The sequence below is a fragment of the Monodon monoceros genome, unplaced genomic scaffold (assembly GCF_005190385.1).
Source record: "Monodon monoceros isolate NGI ecotype Baffin Bay Population unplaced genomic scaffold, NGI_Narwhal_1 Super_Scaffold_12, whole genome shotgun sequence".
Lineage (NCBI taxonomy): Eukaryota > Metazoa > Chordata > Mammalia > Artiodactyla > Monodontidae > Monodon > Monodon monoceros.
The window spans coordinates 73,899,479-73,920,838 of NW_021703768.1; the positions used below are offsets into that span (position 1 = coordinate 73,899,479).

The 21,360-nt window shown below is 38.7% G+C and overlaps 1 long non-coding RNA gene across 1 annotated transcript in view; it reads left to right on the forward strand.

Moving 5' to 3' along the window:
- Nucleotides 1-18,081, forward strand: part of LOC114892618 — a 34,089-nt gene extending 16,008 nt beyond the window's left edge. Inside the window, exons 2-4 of the long non-coding RNA XR_003792759.1 lie at nucleotides 12,230-12,268; nucleotides 16,231-16,429; nucleotides 18,015-18,081. This is a non-coding gene — a long non-coding RNA (uncharacterized LOC114892618). The remainder of the gene's footprint in view (nucleotides 1-12,229; nucleotides 12,269-16,230; nucleotides 16,430-18,014) is intronic.
- The last annotated feature ends 3,279 nt before the right edge of the window (nucleotides 18,082-21,360 follow it).

Consider the following 21,360-nt stretch of genomic DNA (forward strand, 5'->3'; position numbering starts at 1 on the left):
GAAAATATTTAGTTCTTTCTTAGGTGTCAATTCTTATTTGTAAAGTAGGGGAAATACTAATATTTATCCTACACTTGTATTTATAATATATGGCTTAGTGATGTATCAATTTACTGCACATTCCACTTCTGCTCTGCTATTTTAGTTGGTTTTTTTTTTAATTTTCCTATTTTTATGAGATTGAAGTCAATGTCATTGTTAGATAAGCTCCACATGTGAAATCATGGATTTCAAGAAGTTGTCACTCAATACACAAGATGCAGTTAATGATGCATTTGGCTATAAGTCTCAGGAAACCTAAGTATAATAGTTTAAACAGAGTTTTTGATTGTTTTTTCACATTGCAGGAAGTGCAGACCAACAGTTTTATCTTTCTATTCCATCATCCTTGGCATGTTTACTCTTCCTCTTCTTGCCGTTTATGATGGGTAGGTGGCTGTTGAAGCTGGTGGATAAATGGTATTGCATCTCTAGGCATCATGTCTACGTTCAAGAAAGAATGGCTAGGGAAGTGTCAGACTCTAAGCCAGCCCCATCTGTACTTCTTTATTATTAGAACAAAGCTTTTCCAGCACCATCCCATCCAGAGCTGGGACAGGCAGCACCCCTCTTCAAGGGAGGCTTGGAAATTTGGGAGTAGTGTTGTCATTGCTGAGTTAGACCAATCATGTTTCATTGCCTGTTTCTAAACATATCTCTGATTCTAACACAATTGGTAGTTTTCTTAGCATGGAGGAGGAAAGCAAAACTTACTACTTGGGAAAATTGAGTTATTCCACAGAATCTCTTTTAAATGCATGGATTAATGTGAAACAAAGATAGCATCTATAATTAAATAATGACCCAGAAAAGTTTCCATGTTTAAGGTAGAGAAAGTCAACATTCGGGAATTTTCATTTTAACAATCCCATGTAGTAATTCTTAAATTCACTAAATGACTTTGTTTGCCAGTTTCCCTAGAATATGGAGCCTGAGGTAAGGATTAAGTGCCAGTGTTTTATTTTGTATATGCAAACCTAAGAGAAGGAGAGTAAAGAATAAGGGCAATGAGACAAGAAAAGATGTGGAAGAAAAATGAAATGTTGTGTTTATATGTCTGACTACTGCTTCACCTTGAGCCATGATGTTGCCAGGCAGGTGTATCTACTCGGCACACAGTATATTCCTGGGCATGTTGCATGAAATAATCAACAGTAGGTGGTGCGGGAAAGAAGAAATTTGTCTGCTTGGCTCCTTCCTGTCTTCTCTTTTCCATTGGTGAATGTTTTCATGTTAGCGAGTTAACTCTCCATCATTTGCACATTGTATCATCCAGTTTCTTTGCATGCCAACTACTTTTGGTGCAAACCAAGGTGTGCCAGATCCCATGTTCTGAGATAAGGGATTTTATTCACATCTAAAAGTAGAGGGAAAGGCTAAAAACTCCAGGCACTTTTGATCTGCCTGCCAAGTGTGTGGTGGCTGCCAAGAGAGGACATCTTGACATCCACAGAAGATGATTGGTTGGGCTCAGTGGCAGTAGTGTGATCCAGGATATGGGAAGACCATGGGAATTTGAAAAAGATAACCTTTTTTGTCTGATTCTTTTGTGCTGTACCCACAAAATTACAATTTGGTGTTGGTGGTCAGGGGATGGGGCAAGGGTGGAGACGATGTTTCCCTCACACATCCAACAAGCAACTTTCTGGACACCAACTGGGTGTCCTACAAGTCAAATCAATTTTGACACTGTCTACCTGGAGAAGAGTGTCAGATTCCACAGGTTAAGGGCTCAAGCCTAGGAGACCGTCTCCCCCCCCCCCCCCCCCCCCCCCCCCCCCCCCCGCCCCACAACATAGGTTGTTACCTGTGCTTTTGACTGACTGTTTACAAATTGGAAGTTCCAGTAACGCCCTCCAACTCAGGATGCCGACTGAGAGTCCAGGTTGTTACCTGTACTTCTGACCAACCAGCTATAAATGAGAGGTTCCCACGACTTCCTCCTTGGATTTGACTACTTTGCTTGAGAGGCTCACAGAACTCAGAGAAACATTTCACTGATTAGATCACTAGTTTATTGTAAAAGGACATAACCCAGATGGAAGAGATGTATAGGGCAAGGCATGGGAAAGGGCGAGGAGCTTCCATGCCGTCTCCAGGAGCGCCACTGTCCCAGAACCTTCAAATGTTCTCCAACCTGTCCTTTGGGTTTTTATGGAGGCTTCATTACACAGGCACAGTTGATTAAATTATTGACTCCATCTGCAGCTCCCTTTCCCTTCCCCAGAGGTGGGCGTGGGACCCAAAGTTCCAACCCTCTAATCACTGGATTAGCTCCACTGGCAACCAGCCCCCATCTTTCAGTGGTTTCCAAAAGTCATTTTTTAACATAACAGAAGACACCTTCCTTGCTCTTTGCGCTTAGGCAATTTCAAGGATTTGGGGAGTGTGATCCAGGAACCAAGGGTAAGACCAAATACATATTTCTTATTATAAATCGCAATATCACACTGATACACGAAATTTGAGAATTGGTGACTTTAGAAGTAAATTTATCCCTGGAGCCTAGGCTAACTCCAGGTCCAAAAGAGGCTCATTTTGGGTAGCCCTGCAACTTCTACAGAAGTTTTCAAGCATCTTCATCATAAGCTATATAACTGGTAGACTACCACACTGGTTAAGAATAGAACTTTGGTTTCGTCCACAATTGGGACTTGAATCGGACCAGTGCTGTGGTTTATGTTTGTCACCTTGGGAAAGTCATTTTGCCACTCAGCCTCAATTATTTTTTTATCTAAAAAAGTGAAAATAGGGCTTCCCTGGTGGCGCAGTGGTTGGGAGTCCGTCTGCCGATGCAGGGGACGCGGTTTTGTGCCCTGGTCTGGTCTGGGAGGGTCCCACATGCCGCAGAGCGGCTGGGCCCGTGAGCCATGGCCGCTGGGCCTGCGTGTCCGGAGCCTGTGCTCCGCAACGGGAGAGGCCACAACAGTGAGAGGCCCGCGTACTGCAAACAAACAAACAAAAAAAAGTGAAAATAGGGCTTCCCTGGTGGCGCAGTGGTTGAGAGTCCGCCTGCCGATGCAGGGCACACAGGTTCATGCCCCGGTCCGGGAAGATTCCACATGCGGTGGAGCGGCTGGGCCCGTGAGCCATGGCCGCTGAGCCTGCGCGTCCGGAACCTGTGCTCCGCAACGGGAGAGGCCACAACAGTGAAAGGCCCACGTACCGCAAAAAAAAAAAGGTGAAAATATTAATACTGTTTTCCCTTTAGGGTTTTTATGGAAGATGATATCTAAAAATCTATTAAATGGACTTGGTACAAAATAGCTCCTCATGCATAAATTTCCATTCACTTCCTTCTCCCTTGAACATTACTAAAATTTCAGGAAACTTTACTTCTCAGATGGATTCACGTTTGAGAAGTCCTAGTGGCCAAAATGGGATGGGAATTTCTGTTTCATCCCATCTGCTAGTCCAGACAGGCCAGAACAGGCTACAGAACTCCCTAACCAGTTCTACTTTCAGAAGTGCACACTACTGAGCACATTTTGCTTTCCTTGGGGAAAAGCCTCAGGTAACAGATGAGGATGTTGAAATAACACTGCACCCACCACTTTCCAGAGCAGCTAATTTAAAATCACTTGCAATGTGGGAGAATCTGTCTCCATATCTTCTTGTAAGAACCTACAGCTAACTGTTTACTGAAAGGTTTCCTGAGAATAGGATTTTATCCAGGACTTGTGACAGTGGTAACTTAGAATGAGGCTACAGAGATCTAATTAAAAAGATGATTTCCTAACATATGGAGCTCCTATGTGAAATCCAGAGGATGTGCTGTGCTGGGGGAGATGCTGACCCTGTAAATTCTTATGACATTAGGCTTAAATCTTAACTGCTAAACACCTTTCAAATACTTAACTCTCCCCAAGTAAATGCGCTCCCTGCAAAGCTCTATTTGTTGACTTTTATCCCAGTTGCATTGACTTTGGGGACTGTCTCACTGAGACCTGTGCATTAAGTGGTACATATGTTGAATAAACAGCCAGACAGCTACCAACTGTCAAGTTGCTTTACCAGAGTATAAAAAAACAGCACATATGCCATGTTGAAAGCAAAGGAAAAACAAAGGTTTATAATAGAACTAGTAAATGGTTCAGGTAAAATTCAACCACATGCTATGTGCGTGATTATTTTTGTAAATAGCATTAGAATAATTTTGGAGAAGAAATCATAATCTTGAAGTGATCTCAGATATGGCATTAGATATGATACTTCCTCTGGCGGCTCATAATTCATTCCTGTGTTAATAAAATGAAAGGGTGACAGGCCGTATGAATGTAAGCAAAGGCTGGGAATATGCTCAGTGAGGAAGTACAGGTTTGATTTTCTCACAGCAGCAGATGGAAATAAAGGCACAGGTTGTTCTTTGCAGGTATGGATGAAACAACAGAACACACCAGCTTTTCTGGCAAGGAGATTGGAAGTATTTATAGATAGTTTTCACTCTTGTTGCCACCCGCGTGCCTCTCCTGTGATGCTCTGGTGGAACAACATTGACTATGCATCCAGGTGGCCACCTGCTGAGCAGAAATTCCTGGTTACCAGCAATTGATTCGCATAGGAGGAAAAGTAGCCTTGTTATTTTAAAGCGTGTCTTAGTTTATTTTGGTGGGGAAGTGGACTCCTGAACTTCTTGTAATCATTGGACCTTGGAGTGTCACTTCAGGGGCAGTGGAAGCTGGGGCTAAGACTGAGTTACAAGTGCAGAAGATATACTGGAGGTAGGATGCATTGAAGATACAAGGAGAGGGAGGAAGAGAAGGGGAAAACTTCAGACTATGATGCAGGTCTGACACCTGTGAAATGAGGGAGGCAGGATGGAGAATTGGATGGAAAGAGTCTCAGAAAACACTGCTTCCCACTGTTCACAATAGCCAAGACATGGAGATAGCCTAAATGTCCATTGACAGGTGAATGGATAAAGAAGATATGGTTCATATATACACCATGGAATATTACTCAGCTATAAGAAAGTGAAATAATGCCATTTGCAGCAACATGGATGGACCTAGAGATTATCATACTAAGTGAAGTGAGTCGGACAGAGAAAGAGAAATACCATATGATATCACTCATATGTGCAATCCAAACTACGACACAAATTAACTTATCTATGAAAGAGAAACAGACTCATAGACATAGAGAACAAGCTTGTGGTTGCCAAGGGGTGGGGTGTGGGGGAGGGATGGATGGGGAGTTTGGGATTAGCAGATGAAAACTATTATATATAGAATGGATAAACAACAAGGTCCTACTGTATGACACAGGAACTATATTCAATATCCTGTGAGAAACCATAATGGAAAAGAATTTTAAAAAGAATGTATGTATATGTATAACTGAATCACTTTGCTGTACAGCAGAAATGAACACAACATTGTAAATCAACTATACTTCAATAACATAAATTGAAAGAAAACAGGGATGCCCAGACAAAGTGGCAGCCAGCCCAGTGAGTAACTCCACAGGGGAGGGTGCCTATAAGAAGGGCCTGTGGTGGGCAAAAATGGCCAGGTCCTAGAACTTGTTACCTCTGCCATCACTGGCCAGAGCTGCCCATGGAGAGTGTGTTCTCACAGCAAACACCTGGGTGGAATCCAGAGCTGCTGCAACTAGAGGCTGTTGGTTGACAGCACGTCTATGGCAAGTCCTCCTTGAAAAGAGATCTGAGGGCAGCTCTGTGACTGGTGCAGCAGGCTTTCTAAAGAGAGCACGGAAGTAGAGTTCTAAGAAGGAATGACCTTTATACATTCATTTGTAACAAAGGGCAAAGATGACTTAGCCTATGTGGCTTCTCTTATGAGTTTACATCCATACAAATCCTCCAGACTTGCAAAACACTTCTGTATTGGATCCTCTTCACTTTCTTATTCTTTCTTTTCTGCATGACTTGGAAGTAAAATGTAATAGACTGTCAGGGGACGATTTTCCTAGGGTGGAAGCGCTAGCCTTCTTAGAACGCTATCAAATTCTAAGAAAACAAATGCACTTAACTGGTCCAGTAATGAAGAGCCATAGGAACCTAAGTTCAGATCCTGGTTTTGCCACTCACCAACTTTAAGATTTTAAGTAACTTAATTTCTTTGTGTCTCATTTTCCTTATAGTGAAAAAAGCAACTTAGTATCAAATATGGTTTATTTGAAGAATGGTTTGTTGAAAGATTTTCTTGTTCTAGAAATTTTTTTACAAGATTGGTTGTTCTATTTTTTACGATAGTGTTATGTACTACCTTTATGACATCTTCACTACAAATATATGAAAGACTTTAGAAAAATCATAGTTCAGAATCAATGAAAATAAATATACAGTTATTTACTGGACTCTTACTTAGCTCCTAACACTGGGGGTGGCAAATGTTGTTTAACAGGAGAAGAGGAATCTGAATAGAGTATGATGCTTTTTATTTGTAGATAATATACACTTATTTAAGCACTTAGGTACGCTTATTCTTTTTTTGAAACTTTTTTTAACATCTTTATTGGAGTATAATTGCTTTACAATGGTGTGTTAGTTTCAAGTGAATCAGCTATACATATACATATATCCCCATATCTCTTCCCTCTTGCGTCTCCCTCCCTCCCACCCTCCCTATCCCACCCCTCTAGGTAGTCACAAAGCACCGAGCTGATCTCCCTGTGCTATGTGGCTGCTTCCCACTAACTATCTATTTTACGTTTGGTAGTATATATAAGTCCACGCTACTCTCTCACTTCATCCCAGCTTACCCTTCCCCCTCCCCGTGTCCTCAAGTCCATTCTCTATGTCTGCGTCTTTTATTTATTTATTTTTTAGATTCCATATATATGTGTTAGCATACGGTATTTGTTTTTCTCTTTCTGACTTACTTCACTCTGTATGACAGACTCTAGGTCCATCCATCTCAGGCTTATTCTTTTCTATGGCTAAAAACAGCACAGACTTGTTATCTTCCATTTATGTAGGTGAGAAGTCTGATGTCTCACGGGGGTACAATTGAGCTATTGGACTGGGCTATTGTTCCTTTTGGAATGCTCTAGGGGATAGTCCATTTCTTGCCTTCCCAGGTTTTATAAACTGCCCACATCCCTTGGATCTTGGCCCCCTACCTCTAACTTCAGAGGCGAAAATATTGCATTTATCTGACCATTCTTCTGTGGTCATATCTCCTTTTGATCATGGTTGGTAAAGTTTCACTGATTTGAAGGACCCATGTGTTAAGATTGAGCCCAGCTGGCAATTCCAAAATAATCTTTTTATATCAAGGTTCCTAACTTAATCACACCTGTAAAGTCCCATTTGCCATGTAGGTAACCTATTCCCAGGTTCCCAGGATTAGGTCGTGGGCATCTTTGGTGGGATAAAGAATTTGGGCAGCATCTAGAAGCTGGAAAATGTAAGGAAAAGGATCATTCCCTACAGCCTCCAGAAAGGAAAGCAGCAATAGAAAATGAACATTCTACTCAACCTACCTGAATTTATTTTTCACTGCACTATGGTGCACTTCCCAATAGATATAACCCTTGCCTGCTTTATCCCGAGGGGTGAATCTGCTGATCTGGCTGGCTAGCAGACATCCTATTCGATTAGTCTAGCCTCCAAAGTGTCCCTTGCACAGGCTATTTTGTTTCCTATCTCTGTCTCTTTCTTTTCTTTTTTTTTTTAAACATCTTTATTGGAGTATAATTGCTTTACAATGGTGTGTTAGTTTCTACTTAATAACAAAGTGAATCAGCTATACATATACATATATCCCCATATCTCTTCCCTCTTGCGTCTCCCTCCCCCCCACCCTCCCTATCTCACCCCTCTAGGTGGTCACAAAGCACAGAGGTGATCTCCCTGTGCTACGTGGCTGCTTCCCACTAGCTATCGGTTTTACATTTGGTAGTGTATATATGTCCATGCCACTCTCTCACTTTGTCCAGGCTTACCCTTCACCCTCCCCATGTCCTCAAGTCCATTCTCTAGTAGATCTGTGTCTTTATTCCAATCTTGCCCCTAGGTTCTTCATGACCACTTTTTTTTTAGATTCCATATATATGTGTTAGCATACAGTATTTGTTTTTCTCTTTCTGACTTACTTCACTCTGTATGACAGACTCTAGGTCTATCCACCTCACTACAAACAACTCATTTTTGTTTCTATTTATGGCTGAGCAATATTCCATCATATGTATGTGCCACATCTTCTTTATCCATTCATCTGTTGATGGACACTTAGGTTGCTTGGTTTTCTCAAGGTATATGCCCAGTAGTGGGATTGCTGGGTCGTATGGTAGGTTGTATTTTTAGTTTTTTAAAAAACCTCCATACTGTTCTCCATAGTGGCTGTATCAATTTTCATTCCCACCAACAGTGCAAGAGAGTTCCCTTTTCTCCACACCCTCTCCAGCATTTATTGTTTCTAGATTTTTTGATGATGGCCATTCTGACTGGTGTGAGATGATATCTCGTTGTAGTTTTGATTTGCATTTCTCTAATGATTAATGATGTTGCGCATTCTTTCATGTGTTTGTTGACAATCTGTATATCTTCTTTGGAGAAATGTGTATTTAGGTCTTCTGCCCATTTTTGGATTGGGTTCTTTGTTTTTTTGATATTGAGCTGCCTGAGCTGCTTGCTTCATTAGCAAATATTTTCTCCCATTCTGAGGGTTGTGTTTTCGTCTTGTTTATGGTTTCCTTTGCTGTGTGAAAGCTTTGAAGTTTCATTAGGTCCCATTTGTTTATTTTTGTTCTCATTTCCATTTCTCTAGGAGGTGGGTCAAAAAGGATCTTGCTGTGATTTATGTCATAGAGTGTTCTGCCTATGTTTTACTCTAAGAGTTCAATAGTGTCTGGCCTTACATTTAGGTCTTTAATCCATTTTGAGTTTATTTTTGTGTATGGTGTTAGGGAGTGTTCCAATTTCATTCTTTTACATGTAGCTGTCCAGTTTTCCCAGCACCACTTATTGAAGGGGCTGTCTTTTCTCCATTGTATATTCTTGCCTCCTTTAGCAAAGATAAGGTGACCATATGTGCATGGGTTTATCTCTGGGCTTTCTATCCTGTTCCATTAATCTATATTTCTGTTTTTGTGCCAGTACCATACTGTCTTGATTACTGTAGCTTTGTAATATAGTCTGAAGTCAGGGAGTCTGATGCCTCCAGCTCCGTTTTTCTTTCTCAAGATTGCTTTGGCTATTCGAGGTCTTTTGTGTTTCCATACAAATTGTGAAATTTTTTGTTCTAGTTCTGTGGAAAATGCCAGTTGTAGTTTGATAGAGATTGCATTGAATCTGTAGATTGCTTTGGGTAATATAGTCATTTTCACAATGTTGATTCTTCCAATCCAAGAACATGGAGTATCTCTCCATCTATTTGTATCATCTTTAATTTCTTTCATCAGTGTCTTATAATTTTCTGCATACAGGTTTTTTTCCTCATTAGGTAGGTTTATTCCTAGGTATTTTATTCTTTTTGTTGGAATGGTAAATGGGAGTGTTTTCTTAATTTCACTTACAGATTTTTCATCATGAGTGTATAGGAATGCAAGAGATTTCTGTGCATTAATTTTGTGTCCTGCTACGTTACCAAATTCATTGATTAGCTCTAGTAGTTTCCACTAAGCTCAGGAACAAGACAAGGTTGCCCATTGTCACCAATATTATTCAACATAGTTTTGGAAGTTTTAACCACAGCAATCAGAGAAGAAAAAGAAATGAAAGGAATCCAAGTTGGAAAAGAAGAAGTAAAGCCGTCACTGTCTGCAGATGACATGATACTATACATAGAGAATCCTAAAGACGCTACCAGAAAACTACTAGAGCTAATCAATGAATTTGGTAAAGTAGCAGGATACAAAATTAATGCACAGAAATCTGTCCCTTTCTTTATTCTCTTTCCAGCTTCAAAAATAACCTCAATCATTGCCTCTACTTTTTCAAATCCAAGGTGCTTCTCAAGGTTCTGTTAATGACTGAAATCCTTCCTGAAGATTTTTCTACCTACTCCATCCCACCTTGAATGCTTCCAACTGAAAATTCCACTTGTATTGGAACCAAAGATTGACAAATTAACTCAAAGTTTTCATATTAGCAATGTCTCCACCAACCCAAACAGTGTTAAACTCCTTAAGAACAGGGACAATCTGTTCTATATCTTTTGTGTATCACTCAGCCAATGCTTCATAGCCAGTGCCAAGGCAGTGCTAAATTAATACTTTGTTTATTGAATAATAGTCAACCTTTAAAATATAAATATCTCTAGGAGCTGATTACATCCTTGCAGTTATTAACATTTCACTGTAGTTTATGTAATGAATTAAATTACATTCTAAATTGAGATCTGATTAGTGGGTTCAATGAGAAGACTATGTAGAGAGAGAAATAACTACAAGCAGAACTAGGGGTCATTAGCCTAGAAGGGGAACACATGGGCTTTTCTGAATTCATCGGTAGTCAGGGGACAAGGTGGAAATGACAGTCAGGCATACAAAGTAAGGAGGGAGAAAGAGAAGAGCCTGTTCTACCCATTCCATTATTTTGGCTTGACCGAACACATGTTTAACAAATCCCTGCATTCAAGGAGACTGTGATGTAGGAAATGAGGTGGTTGATATGTTTGAAAGTAGGATAAAATGTATATTTCATCATGGAACAGATGGATTTTAGAAATTTTGTAAAGAAAAAGTGGTAGAATTTGGCAGTTTGAATGTTTGAATGTAGAAAGGGAATATATTGCATTGTGGAATTTCCCATTTCTTTTTCCATTTGAAATTACAGTGAATTTATAGTCATAACTCTTTGTCCCTTTAAATACACATGTACATATATATCTATATATATAAACACATTATGTGATATTATCTATATATCTTATTACTTTTTGTCAATTGCATTGCTAAAAAGTGTTATGGACAGTTTAATTTTTTAACTTTGATACTTATAAAATGGATAACTGCATAAAAATGAAATTAAATATATAGTCATAGACTTATGTTTGTACTTTGAAAGAATGTATATGCTGAACATTTATTCAATCACCAAATAACCAAAAATTCTTCTGACTCTAAATCACTAATATTATGTGTACAAGATTGAGTTCCAGGATGGTTTCTTAGTAAAATAAAATTTACATTTCATTGTCCCTTCAATAGTTCTCTGAACAAAATTACATTAACATGACTTCCAATGGATAATTAGAGAATAGTATTTCCTTTTTTTTCCTACAAAATTTCCTGAACAAATTAGGGTGTGACTTATACCTTACATTTTCTATGTTGTTGAACAAGATTTGTTTTAGTTAACTCTCATATTCCTCTACAACCATATAACTCAAAAACTTATATTACTCAGCATTACCAGAAAAGCTTCTATGTTCTGTGTGTTCTTAAATCAAGCACTTTTTTAAAAAAAGCATTTATTTTCTCATGCTTTGTGATTCAATATATCATGCTACATTCTGATTATACAGAGATGCATAAGTAGCACTTACCTTAATGAACCAACCACAATTTCTGGCTTTTAACATGTCAGCCAGGTGTTACGAGTTTGATATAAAAATGAGTAGGTGTTCATGTAGACTGTAACAGAGAGGTTCATAGATCAGGAAATAGAATGTATGCTCCACCCAGAATTAGTTTTTATTACCTACACTCTCTGGATATTTGTCAGTTAACAAGTCAAGAACTTATATGATTTTTAGTTAACTATGTGTGTACTTCTCTGCTTGTCATCTATATTTTAAACTGGGAATGAGTTTCATGTCTCTTTGTGCCCCAATCACAAAGTACTTTGGCCTGTGATTCTCAGTAAACAATTGATTGACTGTAGCAGGTATGAGTCCACTGTGAGACCAGGCTCTGATAGCCTATCTGGACATCCTTATTTAACCAAAGCATTTGGAAAAACCAAATCCTTCTATGTTTCTTGGATATCTCAGGAAAAGGAGTCATATACCTATGATTGAATATTTAATTTCATTTTTATGCAGGTATCCTTTTCATAAGTATCAAAGTTAAAAAATCAAAGTGTCCATCATATTTTAGCAATGACACAAAGGAGAAGGATGTTGAGCTGGTTATGTGAGGTTAACTAAGAGGTCCATGATTTTCAGAAATAATCCAATGTAATATGAGTTCGTTACATCAGAATTAACCAAGATTTGAAATGAATTCTTATTTCTACAATTCCACCTGATTTATTTATTTCATTTTTTTTTCCCTACAGATCCACTTTAATCTGCACTTTACTGTTCCTCTCCTCTGGGTGAGTACTGTGTTATCCCTGGCATCTAGTACAATGACAACTGCATACTGGGGGCCTCAATAAATATTAATTGAAGTAAGAAATAAATAATGTATTGATGTCAATGACTGATTGATCCAAAGTTATACCTATCCCAAAGATTAACTGGCATTTGCCAGGGCAGTCTTTGAGGATGACCTCTAGTTACTTCAGGGAAGAGAAAAATGCCCCAAATATCTGTTACCTTAGAAGTTGCCTACCACAGGGAGCCACTTATTGGAACTGATTCCAGGCAATGTATTCAAGATGTTTGTGTTCGTCATGCCACAACCTACCTCTCAGCCACACAGTTTTGACCCCCCTCTTCTATCATTCTAGAAGTACGTTGACTCTCTAAAGTGTATGGACTTAAAAAGATAGACTTCCTAGAAGTCTTTGTACTATAAAAGAGAACCTCCAGGAGACTCTGATGTGTTTTTAATAATGAAATTTCAATATAAATAAGGGACACTTGAAGCTCTGGACTTCATGGAAGTACTATGCTTCTTTGTCTACAAGGGCAAGCAGTTGTAGCACAAAAACATGTAAATGAGTTAGTTCCAGTGTTCTTACTGTGAGAGGGCTTCTGCAGCAGTAAAAAGTTTTAGAGGCAATAGTGGGTGACTGGAATCAAGTTACAGCTGGGATTGGGGTGTGCATTTTGATTTGAAGTAGACGTGTATGGTTTACTTAATGTGTGGTGGTGTTACATGGATTTGTAAATTTAGAGTAAAATTCATAATGATGAGACTGTCTGGGCCCTTTCCAGTGACTTCTTTGATCCACAGGGATTTCTCAGGTTTACGTATGGACGTGTGGAGAGTGAGGGGAGTGACATGTTGCAATGAATAACGTGTCCTCAAGCTGCGGTATTTCCCTAGGCTAGGGGCTTGATTCTAATATTTTTTAATTCTCCAATTTTATTTGTAAATGAAAATCTTTGAATTTCAATAATCTTTATCTACAAAAATGAGATTTAGGACAAAGAAAAGATAGCTATAGGAATGATCTCAGGCATTTTTATTCCTATCATTTACATTTGAAATTAAACAAGTATATCAAAATAACAAGTATGCACCAGGGAATTAAGACAGCATGCTGTTTCTCAGGCCACCCTAATACTCCTTCAGCTCCTTAAAATACCCTACCAGTATATATAATTAAGAGGGTGGCCTTATAAAATTCTCTAAAATCGTGGTTTGGGGCTGTGGCTCTTTTGCCTTTGTTGTGGTTTTCTACCTAACAGTGGGTTTTGCACATTCTGAATCTGTGTCTAGTTATGCAGTGGAGCTCACTGCCCACATTTCCAGGCTCATTCTGGTGGGAAGAACCAGACTCAGTGCTTTGGCAGTTTGAGAACACTCACTGCTGCAATAGAACATTTCTGAGCACACAGAAACCTTTTTCCAGCTAGTAAGATTCTTTGAAAATCTTTGGGGACATTTCCATTGCTATATTGATACATCTTCTGTGTTTTGCCAAAACCAGGCTGGGATATTTCCATTTCTGTTCCCTCTCTTTCGGCTACCCCCTGGGCTCCCTTTGCTCCTCAGACTATATCAACACTGAACATGATGTCTCAGTATAAGACAGGAATGGGCTATCCATCTGGGAGTCTAATCTTCCTCCATTCATTTTCAAATGAGTAGTTTCAGAAACTGCTATTTCTGCTTGTTCCACACAAGGACTGGGTTTCCTAGTTCTTAGATAGTTTTACAGACCATTTCCCTACATATTCAGCTGTCAGCTATTGTTACTTTTTACAATCCGGAAGAATATGCTAATTGTACTGACACATAATGCAATGTGCTTAAGAACATGCCACTCAAAAGTGTAGCTCTCAGGAGACTTTTACCTGCAAGAAACCTCATCTATAAGGAAATATCCCCTTTGAGATAAAGGCAATTCTTTTGTAATAACATTGGGGAAGGCTAAAATGTGATTTACAGCACACCACAACACACTATAGTGTGATTTGACTGTTGTATAAAAACATATAGATTTAGGTTGAATTTAAATAGATGGCTAAGAGGGAGGGAGAGAGAGAAAAAGAGAAAGAGAGAGGGAGAGATGAAAATACCAGATGACTTCCAACTATAAAAAGTTCTCTTAGAAATGACAGAATAGTTAATGCATAGATTTCAAAGAAAATTACTGTTTCATAGTGTTGGTTATTAAACCTCTAATTTCTATAGAAATCTCTAATTTTTCCACATATTAAGTAAAGGAACTAAAAATGTCTTCTGTGAATATTTTTATAATAATATTTTATGTTATAAAAAAGGCACTGCCAGACACTACCATCTGCCGTATAGACTGACAGTGTACAAATCTGATGTCTTTCTGTGACTTCCTATCTTATATAATTGGAGGTTTCAGCCCAGAATGATGCTTCATTTCCACCTAAGGACAACGAAGTTTAAGTTTGCCTGGAACATTTTAATCATTTCCCTGCTATGCACTGATAACACCGGTGCTCTGTATAGTTAAAAGCTATAAATGTGTCTACTGAGAGGGTGTTAAAAATTCTCCTCGGAGCTTCTGGCCCTCATCCAGGATTCCGTAATACCTTCTGAAATGAGACAGAAAACATAATTCATTACAACTGATAAAAATTTCATTTGTACTTTATTTTGGAAATTTTAAACACTCAGAATATCTTGGCTACAACAACATGGGGAAGTGCTTTTTAGCTTTTGTTTGTTTTTTGATTTTTTTTGAGATGAGAAAGATGTCTTTGTGAACTGTTTATATAAAAATTAGAATATTTAGAATATTTGTCTACCATGCTTTGAAAAGGTTCAAGGACACCTACAAGTACTCTGCTGACTCAGATGTGTGTGTGTATGTGTGTGTTTATAGGAGGAAATGTAATCATCCCGCTCAGTGAGACAAGATTACTGAAAAACTTCTATAGTTACTTATTTAAAAAATAACACCATTTTCAATAAAAGAGAAATCCTTGTATTTAAAACCTGTTAATTGGAGGTAATGTCTGAGTAACTGAACATTGTCAAAGGGTAATGACCTCCTGCTGCTAAGCCCTGGAAATGTTGACTGGAAGCCAGTACATTTGTTTTCAAAACAGGAGACATGGGTCCTTTGACATGATTCCATTAAAATGGCTTTATTTTTGTTACACACCATAATAGAAATTTTATCATTCTAGGCCATATTAGAATGTGCATCCATTTTCTGCCTTCAAATATCTTTGCAGGTTGTGTGTTCACTGCTCTTAAATCTACCAATTAGCACCTTTGCTGCTGCTGAGTGGCTGTTCTCAGAACGATACAGAGTTAGTTCAGTTCCTCCTGAGGTTTGCCAAAAATGTTTGAAATGAATTAGTATTCATTAAGGTATGCCACTCAATATAATAAATAATCAGTGCTCTATAATTCATTGTAGCTGAGAAAACAGGCTGGGTAATTAACAGGAAACATTGGAAAGCATCCCCCATTCCCTGTCCCCTTATACACTCCATTTTGCCAGTGCCTGAAATTTCATTTGGCTGATGTATAAACTTTCACTTAAAATGTTCTTCTGGGTTGACTGAGATTTTCTATCAGTAGGAATGAAAGATCTAAGAACTGGTTTCCTTATGGAATCAGATGCACGTGAGGAGTGTGCCCTGAGATGAGGAAAGGGGAGGTCTTAGAGTACTAAAGTATCTATAATGTGAGGATTAGAGATGCTTAAAAGCAACTCCACCTCCATTTTCATGCTTTTCAGAGGCATCCTTGGTGATGGCCTCAGAGCCACTTGCATCATGATTGTGTGGAGTAGATTAATTGCAGTGATTCTCTTTTTGGCTACAGTAGGGGGAGGTTTTTGTTACCTTTTAAAAATATCTGTATTGTTGTCCCGGCCCCATCCTCAGTGATTTGATCCAACTGTTTCAGGATAGGGCACTGGCATCTATACAGATCTGTATTTAATTCCCACAGGTAATTCTAATCTGCAGCCAGAGTCCTCCTACTTGAGCTTGCCTCCGGGTCATGTGGAGGGTTGTTGAAACACAGCATGCTGCCCCTGCCTCACACCCCTGTACACACCAAAGAGCTTCTGATCCAGTCTGCCAGGTGCCTGAGCATGTACATTTCCAACAGGTTCCTGGGTGATGCTGATGCTGCACTAGAATGTATGGTAAGTCAGTTAAATGATGTCAGTTTAGTCATTTCTTTATTCCTGATGACTTGGAAAAGAAGAAAAGGGAAAGTGAAATACAAGAAGGACAGACTAGGGGCGAAGTTAAGTTGTATTTTCCCATTAAATGCCACTTTGTTGTAGCTGTCACACTGGTTTCTGATTTCTTTCAGAAATCCCTTTAGTTTACCTAGACTTTTTATGCCTAAACACATAAAAATTAAAAAAAAATAATTTTGTAACTAATACTTACTGAATATTTAGTAACCACCAGGACTCAGTTTAAATGTTTTATACATATTAGCTCATTTAATCTTCGCCATTAAACAAATGGTTTCTTATCATAATCTACAATTATGTTCTTAAAGTCACACAGCTAATAGGTGGCAGGGTTGGAATTGGAAGTCAAGCAAACTGACTCCAGAGGCTGAACTCTTAGTAATTTCTCTACACTACTTCTGCAAACCTAATGGTTTATGAAATATATTCTCACAACCCCTTGGAGGAAATATGTCACTGATTATTATTGAATTATTCCCGATGATAAAATCATGAGAAAATAGCTTCCATTTATTGAATGCCTATATTGGGCCATATACTATATTAAGCACTATTAGCAAATCAGTTTAAGTGGCAAAATTAGGGTTCAAATTTAGGCCTGCTGGTTGGTTTTGGAGTGTCTGCCTCCAAAAGGAGTTATTCAGGTTCCTAGAAACATTGTAGTTTCTGGTCCAAAATTCTGAGGAAATTTAGCTACATTTCCAGCAACATCTCTGTATAACTCTGGTAATCTTACCTTTTGCCTAAGCATGTCTGATACAATTAAAAAACTCTTGACTAAAATGGTGGTCATTCTGATGTGAATATGAGGTCCCCAGGCTTGGGGAGTTGGAGAGTTGCAATGACTTAACTAAGATCACCAAACTTATGAACAACAGAGCCAGGAACCAAGAATAGAACCAAATGTACTCATGACATTTCAGCTTGTTTTCTCTCTGCTACAACAATCTACTCCTCATATCTGGTTTTGCATTTTTCTTAGATCACCTGCTGGAGGATGTGTGAGATCACCATGCAGATCATAAATCCTGAAAATTTGTTTCCATACAGTATTTTTGAGAGCTGGCCCAATTAGTCTTATGAGCAGATAGAGGGAAGGGTTGCTGATAGTGGGTTTCAGGAGCTATGGATAGCCCTCCAAGAGCCATTATCCAGACCTCACAAGGCTGTGGTTGGAAATAAACAAGATAACAGATGCAAAGTGCCTGGTGCCTGGGAGGCACATGGCTCAACAAATGGTAGAGGTGGGGCTATATACAAAATGCTTAGACACAGAAGAGATATTTATTTTTCTATCAGTCTGCCTATCTGTATATATCCTCTCCTCACTCCCCCAGCTCAATTGACTTTCCAATTTCTTTATTGAAAAGCACCCATTTTGCAAAGTTAGGATAAAGTTAATACAAATCACTTACAAGGTTACTCAGTTTTTACTGCTTTCATCACAGTGCTCTGTTTAGTGTCACTTGCCCTGATAGTGATGTTTTCTACGTTTTAAAGGTTTGACCTAATTATGTTCTCTTAGATAATTTCTTCACTCATCAGATACAAATGTCCTACTGGAGTCAACAAGTGTATGTGAATCCTGCTGGTAAGAGGCAATACTTAACAAAACATTTGTTATTGACTTTTATTGTCTGTCCCTGTTTATATTGATTACGCTATTCCTTATCCCAGTGTTTAGGAATGCCTTTTCCTAACAGTTTTTTCTTTTTTTTTTTTTTTTTTTGCGGTATGTGGGCCTCTCACTGTTGTGGCCTCTCCCGTTGCAGAGCACAGGCTCCGGATGCGCAGGCCCAGCGGCCATGGCTCACGGGCCCAGCCACACCGCGGCATGTGGGATGTTCCCGGACCGGGGCACGAACCCGTGTCCCTGCATTGGCAGATGGATTCTCAACCACTGTGCCACCAGGGAAGCCCTTCTAACAGTTTTGATATATAACTTCTTTTTTTTTTCTTAACATCTTTATTGGAGTATAATTGCTTTACAATGGTGTGTTAGTTTCTGCTTTATAACAAAGTGAATCAGTTATACATATACATATATCCCCATATCTCTTCCCTCTTGCATCTCCCTCCCTCCCACCCTCCCTATCCCACACTTCTAGGTGGTCACAAAGCACCGAGCTGATCTCCCTGTGCTATGTGGCTGCTTCCCACTAGCTATCGGTTTTACATTTGGTAGGGTATATATGTCCATGCCACTCTCTCACTTTGTCCAGGCTTACCCATGCCCCTCCCCATGTCCTCAAGTCCATTCTGTAGTAAGTCTGCATATTTATTCCCATCATGTGCCTAGGTTCTTCATGACCTTTTTTTTTTTTTTTTAGATTCCATATATATGTGTTAGCATACGGTATTTGTTTTTCTCTTTCTGACTTACTTCACTCTGTATGACACACTCTAGGTACATCCACCTCACTACAAATCACTCAATTTTGTTTCTTTTTATGGCTGAGTAATATTCCATTGTATATATGTGCCACATCTTCTTTATCCATTCATCTGTCAACGGATATTTAGGTTGCGTCTATGTCCTGGCTATTGTAAATAGAGCTGCAATGAACATTGTGGTACATGATTCTATTTGAATTATGGTTTTCTCAGGATATATGCCTAGTAGTGGGATTGCTGGGTCGTATGGCCACGCTATTTTTAGCTTTTTGAGGAACCTCCGTACCGTTCTCCATAGTGGCTGTATCAATTTACATTTGCACCAACAGTGCAAGAGGGTTCCCTTTTCTCCACACCCTCTCCAACGTTTATTGTTTGTAGATTTTTTGATGATGGTCATTCTGACTGGTGTGAGATGATATCTCATTGTGGATTTGATTTGCATTTCTCTAATGATTAATGATGTTGAGCATTCTTTCATGTGTTTGTTGGCAATCTGTATATCTTCTTTGGAGAAATGTCTATTTAGGTCTTCTGCCCATTTTTGGATTGTGTTCTTTTTTTTCCTGATACTGACCTTCATGAGCTGCTTGTAAATTTTGGAGATTAATTCTTTGTCAGTTGCTTCATTTGCAAATATTTTCTCCCACTCTAAGGGTTGTTGTTTTGTCTTGTTTATGGTTTCCTTTGCTGTGCAAAAGCTTTTAAATTTTATAAGGTCCCATTTGTTTATTTCTGTTTTTATTACCATTTCTCTAGGAGGTGTTTCAAAAAGGATCTTGCTGTGATTTATGTCATAGAGTGTTCTGCCTGTATTTTCCTCTAAGAGTTTGATAGTTTCTGGCCTTACATTCAGGTCTTTAATCCATTTGGAGTTTAATTTTGTGTATGGTGTTAGGGAGTGTTCCAATTTCATTCCTTTACATGTAGCTGTCCAGTTTTCCCAGCACCACTTATTGAAGGGGCTGTCTTTTCTCCATTGTATATTCTTGCCTCCTTTATCAAAGATAAGGTGACCATATGTGTGTGGGTTTATCTCTGGGCTTTCTATCCTGTTCCATTGATCTATATTTCTGTTTTTGTGCCAGTACCATACTGTCTTGATTACTATAGCTTTGTACTGTAGTCTGAAGTCAGGGAGCCTGATTCATCCAGCTCCATTTTTCTTTCTCAAGATTGCTTTGGCTATTCGGGGTCTTTTGTGTTTCCATACAAATTGTGGAATTTTTTGTTCTAGTTCTGTGAAAACTGCCAGTGGTTGTTTGATAGGAATTGCATTGAATCTGTAGATTGCTTTGGGTAGTAGAGTCATTTTCACAATGTTGATTCTTCCAATCCAAGAACATGCAATATCTCTCCATATCATCTTTAATTTCTTTCATCAGTGTCTTATAGTTTTCTGCATACAGGTCTTTTTTCTCCTTAGGTAGGTTTATTCTGAGGTATTTTATTCTTTTTGTTGCAATGGTAAATGGGAGTGTTTCCTTAATTTCACTTTAAGATTTTTCATCATTAGTGTATAGGAATGCCAGAGATTTCTGTGCATTAATTTTGTATCCTGCTACTTTACCAAATTCATTGATTAGCTCTAGTAGTTTTCTGGTAGCATCTTTAGGATTCTCTATGTATAGTATCATATCATCTGCAAACAGTGACAGCTTTACTTCTTCTTTTCCAATTTGTATTCCTTTTATTTCTTTTTCTTCTCTGATTTCTGTGGCTAAAACTTCCAAAACAATGTTGAATAATAGTGGTGCGAGTGGGCAACCTTGTCTTGTTCCTTATCTTAGTGGAAATGGTTTCACTTTTTCACCATTGAGTACGATGTTGGCTGTGGGTTTGTCATATATGGCCTTTATTATGTTGAGGTAAGTTCTCTCTATGCCTCCTTTCTGGAGGGTTTTTATCCTAAATGGGTGCTGAATTTTGTCAAAAGCTTCTTCTGCATCTATTGAGAAGATCATATGGGTTTTATTCTTCAATTTGTTAATATGGTCTATCACATTGATTGATTTACGTATATTGAAGAATGCTTGCATTCCTGGGATAAACCCCACTTGATCATGGTGTATGATCCTTTTAATGTGCTGTTGGATTCTGTTTGCTAGTATTTTGTTGAGGATTTTTGCGTCTATGTTCATTAGCAATATTGGCCTGTAGTTTTCTTTCTTTGTGACATCTTTGTCTAATTTTAGTATCAGGGTGATGGTGGCCTTGTAGAATGAGTTTGGGAGTGTTCCTCCCTCTGCTATGTTTTGGAAGAGTTTGAGAAGAATAGGTGTTAGCTCTTCTCTAAATGTTTGTTAGAATTCGCCTGTGAAGCCATCTAGTCCTGGGCTTTTGTTTGCTGGAAGATTTTTAATCACAGTTTCAATTTCAGTGCTTGTGATTGGTCTCTTTATATTTTCTATTTCTTCCTGTTTCAGTCTCAGAGCTTGTGTTTTTCTAAGAATTTGTTCATTTCTTCCAGGTTGTCC